Consider the following 9,662-nt stretch of genomic DNA (forward strand, 5'->3'; position numbering starts at 1 on the left):
ACTATGCGACTTTCGGTTCCAAACCGAGCCTATACTAAAAATTGTCGAGTTGAACATGTTGAGACATGTTCTTACATTAATTACCAAGTTATTTTAATGATCAAACAGGTTGCATGTATCCTACATTGCTAATTATGCATTAATTTGCAAATAACCATTCTGTTGACTTTTTATAATCATCTTTGACTCGACAATTAACATAGTTAGAGTGGGATTCTGGAAATACCCTTTTAAGGGTTTGTTACTCACATAATTACCTACTTATAGGTATTTTTAATTCGAGATATTAGTGAGTAATTATTGACTAATCTCGAAGTCAAACCTTAATTACGACGGTTTGACTTTTAGCTAATTAACTAAGCTAAAACGAATTTAGAAAGGTTAAGGACACTTACAAGAGTCCTAATCATGCTTAGGGAGCCTAATGAAAGTTGCTTGCTGATCAGAGAGCTCCAGAAGATGAGTTGTGAACTTATGCAAGTGAATGTTCAAATGGTTACAACTTCCTTCCTCTTATATAGTAATCTTAGATGATTTAGATGATGCCACAAAGGTCTATGCATGTCCCCTGATCATTACAACTGTCCCTAATGCATGAAAACCAATTTGCACAGCCCCTGGTATCCTCTTACAGGCCCTTAAGTCGGTTAACAGACCTGCAACTGGCATCTGCAGGTTTTCTGTCACTGGCACTCTGACGCGGGCCGCGTAAGGTCATAGGGGACCTTCACGCGGGCCGCCTGGACCTGTAGAACCTACCAAACAAGTTTCATAATTTGCATTTCAGCCCCTGGTCCTTTGTAACGTGGTTTTAAGTCCCCTATTTGCTATTTCAGCCTTCTAACTTGATTTTTAAGGGCTCTTGGACCTTTACTAACTTAGTTAAGTCCTTGACCAACTTTGAGATCATCCATAAGGCCCTAGAATTCCATGTTGACGCTTTTAACCCCTCGTACACGAATTTGATCATAACTTTCTCATACAATAACGAAACTTTATGAAATTTTAACCACATATTCTAGTGAGTATATTTCATCGTTATAAAGCTTCGGGTCTGCCAAAAGGTCACTCAGAGGTAAACTTTGCACATGTTGACACTTTTAGCCCCTGTAGTTTGTAATTTCTCACTTTCTTTCATATTTAGCTTCGTATGATCCATGATTTATTCGCTTGAAGGTAAAAACATTATGTAGGGCTATTTTTGAATATATTTATCCATTGTTGACACTTTAGACCCTTATATTCGCATAGTTTCCCCGTTTGTCAACTTTAGTCCCTTTAAAGTATTCTTTCTCACGTTCAGAGCTTATGACACGTGTTTATACATTATTGGACATGAATTTTCGAGGTGTTACACTAGGTCAGAACTTCCATTCAGCAGAAGTCCCAGAATAATACCCCAGATATCACTGAGTATAAAGACCTAGTATCTCAGAATATGGGACCTTTCAAACGAGATTTCAGGGGTTACCTATATATCCAAGTAGTGTTCCCCACGAATTTCGCAAGTTTGAAATTTTAGGTTTATATCCCGAATAAATCTACTAAATGTGCGAAAACCTATCGACACATCATTAGTGAGACTGTTTAACTCTTTTAATCTTTCCAAATCTTTAGCATACTGTAATTGTCTAGCCGATGTACTATCATTTTCCCTTTTTTACACAAGCTCTTTTTCAGTTTTCTAATGTTTTTGGATTTTAAAAATTTTATCATGTTTTTGTATTTTTGCATTTTTTACTGTTTTTGTATTTTCTGAAAATAAACTACATACATCTACTCCCCCTAAATACCAAAACAAGTAAGAAATCGACAAACCATTGCAGATTGTTTCTCATCTTCATCCGCAATAGTACTCTCATCAACGCCAATTATGCCATCCGACACCGAAAGAAGCTTCATACCATTCAGTTTTAACAAATATTTAAACCGATTTTTATCAAAAGTTTTGGTATGTAAATCAGCTTTATGTTCGTCAGTGTGGATTTTCTCAATTCGTATCAACTTTTTCTCGAAGCAATCGCGAATAAAGTGATGACGAATTTCTATATGTTTACTTTTAGCGTGATGTACTGGATTCTTTGTTATATTTATTGCGGCCTCATTATCAACAAAAAGAGGTGTGTTAAGAAACTGCAAACCGTAGTCGCGCATCTGTTGCTGTATCCACAGGATCTGAGAGCAGTAACTGCTAGCAGAAACGTACTCCGCTTCACATGTAGATAGCGCTACAGACGTTTGTTTCTTACACTGCCAGGTAACCAATCTAGGTCCAAAGAACTGGCATCCTACAGTCGTTGATTTTGTATTGACTTTGCAGCATCCGAAATCCGAATCGGAATACCCTTCGAGCGTAAAGTCGCCTTTTCTAGGATACCACAACCCCAATGTAGGAGTTCCCTTCAAGTAGCGTAATATCCTCTTCACAATAATCATGTGCGAAGCTCTCGGGTTAGATTGATATCTTGCTGCGAGGCACGTTGGGTACATGATATCAGGACGTGAAGCAGTTAGGTACATCAAAGAACCTATCATGGAACGGTAGAACGTTTCATCAGCCCTGTCTCCGGTGAGATCTGGGTGAATCCTATGATTTGTTGCAAGTGGGGTAGCAGTCGGAGTAGAACTTGACATTCCAAATTTCTCTAGAATATCATGCACGTACTTCGTCTGGTGAATGAAAATTCCCTCAGGTAGTTGTTCAACTTGTAGTCCCAGAAAGAATTTTATCTCCCCCATTGATGACATTTCGAATTTTTGCTTCATCACCTGTTCGAAATCTTTGCACAGATTCTCATTTGTCGACCCAAAGATTATATCATCCACATAAATCTGAACTATCAGAAGATGTTCGTCGACCTCTTTAGTGAAGAGAGTGGCATCCACTTTTCCACGTATGAAGCTGTTGGCTAATAGGTGTTGAGACAAAGTCTCATACCAGGCTCTTGGGGCCTGGTGTAAACCATATAGCGCTTTGTCCAATAAGTAGACCTTGTTTTTGCGGATTGGGTCGGTGAAGCCCGGCGGCTGACCGACATAAACCTCCTCTTTGACCTTCCCATAAAGAAACGCCGATTTTACATCTAGCTGATAAACTTTGAAGTTCTTCCAAGACGCAAATGCAAGGAAAATTCTGATAGCCTCTAGTCGTGCCACAGGAGCATAGAATTCTATAAAATCAATCCCCTCCTGTTGACTAAAGCCCTGAACAACGAGTCGAGCTTTGTTCCTGACAACAACTCCTCTGTCGTCTCTCTTACACTTAAATACCCATTTTGTATTGATTTTCCTTTGACCATCCGGCAAATCCACTAGCTTCCACACTCCCAACTTTTCAAACTGACTTAACTCTTCTTGCATCGCAATGACCCAAGAGTCTTCAGTAAGCGCCTCTTTGTACGTTCTCGGTTCGATCTGCGAGATAAAACAACTTAATGAAAATTCAGTTTGTAAAGGTGCTACTGTAGAATAAAAACATGTTAAGCCCTGGTCTATTTGACGTCTCGTGCGAATGCCTGAATGCAATTCTCCTATGATCAACTCCTCTGGATGATATGAAAGAGTTCGCGGCATTACTTCGCTTGGAACATCCACATCACCTTTCAGATTAGTAACATTTTGATTTTCACTTTGTTCACCAACTTGGTTTATTTGACTTAAATCCTGAATCTGCTCCCCTCAGAATCTGAATCTCCATGATCAAAGATCGGCATGTTATCAGATTCTTGATTATCATTCTCAACCGTTTGATTATCTTGAGCAACTTCATTCTGTTGGACATCATCGTGTTCACCAGCATTACTCGGACCTGCTTCATCGTCATTTGAAGTTTCCCGTGGTCGCCTTGAATACTCAGCTGGGAACCTTTGCTGTGACTCGTATTCACGCAAAATATCCAACTCATCAAAGAAATCTTCTTCTTCGTCTTCTTCTGTCATGTCAAACGATTCCCACAACTTGTCATAATGATATCGCCATGAATCTCCTGGACTTTGTGGCGGCATAGTATAACCTTGACATTCAACATTTGCAGCTTCAATAATCCGCTTCTCACTTGGAACGAAGACACGTCTCGTAGGACTTGAATATCCAACAAATATACCCTCTATGCACTTCGGACCAAACTTTCCATAAGGCTCTATAACTGTACAGGGTGACCCGAACGGTTCTAGATACTTCAAATTCGGTTTGCGATTATTGATCAGCTCAAAGCATGTTTTGTTGAACTTTTTGACAGTGAGAACTCTGTTGAGCGTATAGCATGCGGCGGAAACAACTTCAGCCCAAAAATTAATTGGTAACTTTGAATCTGCGAGCATCGTTCTGGCCGTCTCGATTAGTGTCCGGTTTTTGCGTTCTGCGACTCCATTCTGCTGCGGAGTGTACGGAGCACTAAACTCATGCAATATACCTCTTTCATCACAAAATTCTTCCATCTTGCTGTTCTTGAATTCAGTACCATTATCACTTCGAATTCTTTTGATACACCTTTGGTACAAATTCTCAATCTTTTTGAACAACGCCATCAAACTGTCAAACGTTTCGTCTTTCATCTTCAAGAAAGAAACCCACGAAAATCTGGAATAATCATCAGTAACCACAAGACTATATTTATCTCCAGTAATACTCTTGAAATTCACCGGACCAAACAAATCCATGTGAAGTCTCTCCAGGGGTCTTGAGACTGAATTGACTTGCTTTGTAGGGTGTGACTTTTTCTTCTGCTTGCCTTTAACACAACTAATGCACTCCCCTTCCAGATGAAAACCTTTGACATGAACTTCTGTAACCAAATCGTGTGCACCAAGTGATTCATTTTTCTAAGATGTATATGCCCCATCTTCCGGTGCCACAATCTCGATTCTTTTTCAGTTGCTCTGGACACAAAACAATGAGCTTGACCCGTGGTTGTAGTAGCTCCGCTCATATCCAACACGTACAGATCATTAACTCTCAGTGCCCTCATGATAATCCATTCCTCAGGGATAACAAATCCTGGTTTCAAGATCAAACATTCTTTATCAGTGAAGTGAGTGGTATACATCTTGTCACAGATCTGTGAGATACTCAGCAGATTGTTCTCCAGCTCAGCAATGTAGTTAACTCTTTCAAACGTAACAATCCCATTGGATAACGTTCCTTCACCAATAATCCTTCCTCCTTGATTACCCGCAAAACCAACATATCCTCCATTGATATTCTTCACATCATATAACAATGCAGTCTTCCCTGTCATATGTCGAGATGCTCCACTGTCCATAATCCAACGTGAAACTAATCTCAGAAGATCCTGCACATATAACAACATGATTCAAAACTTCAATAAGGATGCCGATTCATGCCCCGCGATCAAGGAAGCTCCGGAAATTCAAACTGCTTCGTCAAACATGGTGTCCACCCAGGCCTCATCAGCCTTGGGTGTAACCTTGACAGTTTTAACTCTCGCAACTTGAATTTTAAAGTTCTCAGCCTTCAGAGGTGGAAAATTTGCATCATAATCAATTGGAATTGAATCCTCAGAAGGTGAAATCTTTTTCTTAGTTTTGGGTTTCCAAACTTGTTGAGATAATGCAACCTGTTTGTAAAACTTGTCAGTTTTAGTTACCACTTTCTTTACGGGTTCATTTTTCACTTTGGTGTTGTCATTTTTCACACTCTTCTTCTCAAAAACCATTGGTGCTTTACCCTTCACCTCAACTTTCTTCTGTTGAGTCTTCACAGTTTCAGTCTTAGGCTTCACGTTGGTACACTTTCGTGCAATGTGACCAACTTGATTACATCTGAAGCATATTCGAGTATCAGTCACTCGACTTGTGCCTTCAGACTGAGCCTGTGAAGCTCTCTTCTCAAAGAACTCTTCATTCGATTTTGAAAAAAATTCTTTCTCTTCATCAGCAAGTGAACTTGAACTGTTCACAAACTTTTTCTTCTCAACAAACCTCTTGTTTTGAACATTTCTTTTCTGATAAGACTTACTCCCCTGATAACCACCCGACCAATTGTTTCGATTATTATTATAAAAACGCGGTGGAACTATAGATTTCTTGTAGTAAGCTTTATTTTTCTCAAAACTCATTTTTCTCTTTGTTTGACTCAGATTGTTCACTTCTGACAACTCAACTTCGACCAACTTGAAAACGTTTGTCAATTTGTTCACATTAACATTCTCAATCGGAAACTCAGAATCCGAAAACAACTTATCTGAACCCAACATCTTATACATGACAAGATTTGATTCTTCATTTAAGTTGTTCTTGGATTTTTGTTTTGGAATGTATTTGTCCAAGAAACACCCATCTTCCTCAGTAGTGTCACTATCCGTTTTTAACACATTTTCAACAACACCTTTTACAATATCATTTTGGACACTATCATCATTGGAAGACGTGAACGTGACATCAATTGAATCCGGAAGATTTATTTCATTCTCTTCCTCAATTTCAACCAACCCAGATTGCTTTTTCGTGTAATTATCCAAAATCGGCGGTGGAACTCTATGAAAACCCACCCCGGTTCCATCAGAATAAACATCTTCGCCAGCTTTGTTTTTCCCGATGGGTTTGGGAACAATGTGTTGAAAACAAAGCTTGCGGAGCTGTAACTATTAAGCTTCAACTGGATTCGCTCGTTTTCAATTTCAGCCTCTTGAACTTTAAGTTTCAATTTAGCGATTTCATCCAGCTGTTGGTTGATTGATTATTCTTTTACTCTCAGCACTGCTTTTAGTTGACCGTTTTCTTTATAAGTTTTACCATTTCGATCATCATTATCTTTCATTGTGCTTTTGAGTTTTTCAAACTTCTCAGAAATCTGACGGTTTTCAAGAATTAACTTTTCATTTTCTTTTTTAACTCTTTCATGATCAATTTTATCATTTTCAATTTGGTTAGTTAATTCTTTTATCCGTTCAGTTGAAGCTTTAACTCTTTTGTCACGATCAAGAATTTGATTCTCAACGCTTCTGACTTTTGCTGTTAGATCTTCAACTTTCTTACCGTTGAGATACGTGACTGTGTTACAAAATTTGCATTCTTTGATGCAATTTTTGCAATCAGCATTTCCATCAATCTTTTTACCTGACACATTTGTTGACAAGTTTGAACTGACCTGGCTTTTTGACTCAGACACGGAGTTAGAGTCTACCTCAAGTGCCTTAGCAGCCAGCACTTTGTCAGGCATTTTTCCATGGTTTTCAGCAGTTAACTCCTGTGTTGTGTCAATAACCCCAGTATCCACTTTCTTTGAATTCTCTATCTCTTCTTTCTCCTTCTTCTCTTTCTCTTCTTTCTCTTTCTCGTCTCCAGTTCCCCACCATTTATTCTGCCAATAATCATCCTCATCTTTGAACTCCTTGATTATTGCTTCCAGATCAAGAGTTTTGTTATCAACTGCAATATTTCCATTTTGATCAAGATAACACTCCCTGTCCGGATCCCATCTTCTCGCTCTCTTCGCTTCCAGATAGATACCAGATATTCGAATTATTCTGTTTTCAGCCAACATTTTTCTGTGTTTATACTTTTGCTCTTCAGTTCGGTTATCTTTCCAAGGAATAGGTTCATTCTTTGCGATGAACGCGTAACCAACCGCATCTTCCTCCGGTAGAACCTCTTCACTCCAATCATAACCCTCATCATCATAAATCACTGCAAGAGCTCTTGATTTCTCTTTGTTGTCTTCAACCTGCTTCAATCTAAGCAGCTCAAATTTATTCTGGTGATAAATTGCCTTCTTATAGTAATCCTCTCTGAAAGGGTTCTCCGACTTATCAGCATATGCGTTTCTGCATTCTCGCTTGAAGTGACCTTTCTGCTTACACTTGAAGTATGTCACCTTGGACTTATCAAAACCCAGCTTGGTAGATGGAACACCAATTGTCTTCCTGCCGGTTATTTCCATGAAACATTGTGCTCGACGAACAGCACTGGCCATGCACCAACGAATGTCGATTAATTCCATTTCTTCAGGATCTATTTGATCATAGTCCTCTTTCGTTAGGTTGGTGTTGCCTATCTTCCCTGCTACTAACCCTTCATATCACTCCAACACTGATACTAAGAAAATCATTTATTGTTTAGCAGACTCCTCGTCAAAATTCTGAGTATTCTTTAAGTCTATTGCGATGTTACATTGAAAACAATTCTTTGCATCAGAATGGCTTGCAGATGATGAAGATCCACTGTGATAGCCACTGTGATTTCCACTGCTTCGATTGCTTTGACTTTCTTTGCTAGTTGTGGACACATTCTCAGCAGAAAACGCCGTCTTGGGAGAAGTTGCTTTTGGCATCATGCTTTTTGGATAATATAAATCCAAATTCTGCTGGTAGGATGAGTGATTAACTTTGTATGTCTTCTTTAGTTCCAGCTCGTGACTTTCAAGTCTCTCAATCAACAAATCCACAGTCAACTTTTTAGGCTCGATAGTGTTCTTCAGCATCAGCGCATAATATCTCCAATCCATCTCGTCTGGTAATGAATCGAACAACTTGTCTACTAGCTCATCGTTAGAATACGTAATTTCATGTCTAGCTAGCTCCAGTTTCAAATGTCCAAACCTCTCGATCATCTTTGACACTGATTCATTCTTTAGACATCCAAATAAATCAAATTATTTCCTAAGAAGTTTCTTTTTACTTTTCACAATTTCAGCACTTCCTAGACATTTAGTTTCTAGCTTTTTCCAGAGATCTTTTGCATTTGAATAGTCGATCAATGAGATTATGTCTTCCCGGATGGACTGAAATAACAATGCCACACATTTTTGTTCAGCCACAAATGATTCAATCTCCTCAGCTGATGTTAAAGTTTCACCATTTTTGTTTCCATCTTTATAACCGTTTTTCAGACTCCTCCAGCTGGGAAATGCAAATGCCATCAACCAATCTTCAAACTTTCTTGACCACCGACTGTATTCCTCGATAGCCATTAGCTTTGGAGGTATATTGAAGGTTCCAAATGCACTTTCATATTCCCAAGCTTCCTTTTTCTTCGTATTCGGCGGATTCTCATTCTCTTTGCTTGACAAAGTATCAATGTTTCCAGAATTTCCAGAGAATGCGTACATGTCGCTAAATGGGTTCAAGAATATGTCATCCATCTTGAATGTACCTGCAAAATCAGCAAACACTTAGAAAAATTTTCGAAAATTTGAAAAACAGTGACTAAAAAGCGAAATCAGCTTCTTGATGACACAAAAGCGAAATCACCAGTATGACAAATAAGCGAAATCAGTATATGTGCTTGATAAGCGAAATCAGTCTGAAAGTGACAGATAAGCGAAATAGTAGTGTCACAAAAGCGAAATCAGGAGACACTGTCCCTATGAGCGAAACCTGATTGTCCAAATAAGCGAAATCAAGAAATTAATATCCGTATGAGTGAAATTAAGGTGACTTATGAGTGAAATCCTTCTATTACCGTAAAAGCGAAACCTTATTTTTAACTAGTTTTTACCATTTTTAAGCCGTATTTTAACCTGATTCTTTCTAGGGTTTGTTATTACTGTGTTTCATACGTTATATTCAAAATTCAGGCCATTTCAACCGTAGGAACCAGTTCAAATCGAAAAAATATGAAAGAAAGTGAGTAGAAGTAAGAGAATTCGGTAGAATCAAGGTGTAGTAGTATGAACTCCTCGTCCTTAGCTCTGATACCACTTGT

This window comes from Helianthus annuus, chromosome 1, assembly GCF_002127325.2.
Source record: "Helianthus annuus cultivar XRQ/B chromosome 1, HanXRQr2.0-SUNRISE, whole genome shotgun sequence".
NCBI lineage: Eukaryota > Viridiplantae > Streptophyta > Magnoliopsida > Asterales > Asteraceae > Helianthus > Helianthus annuus.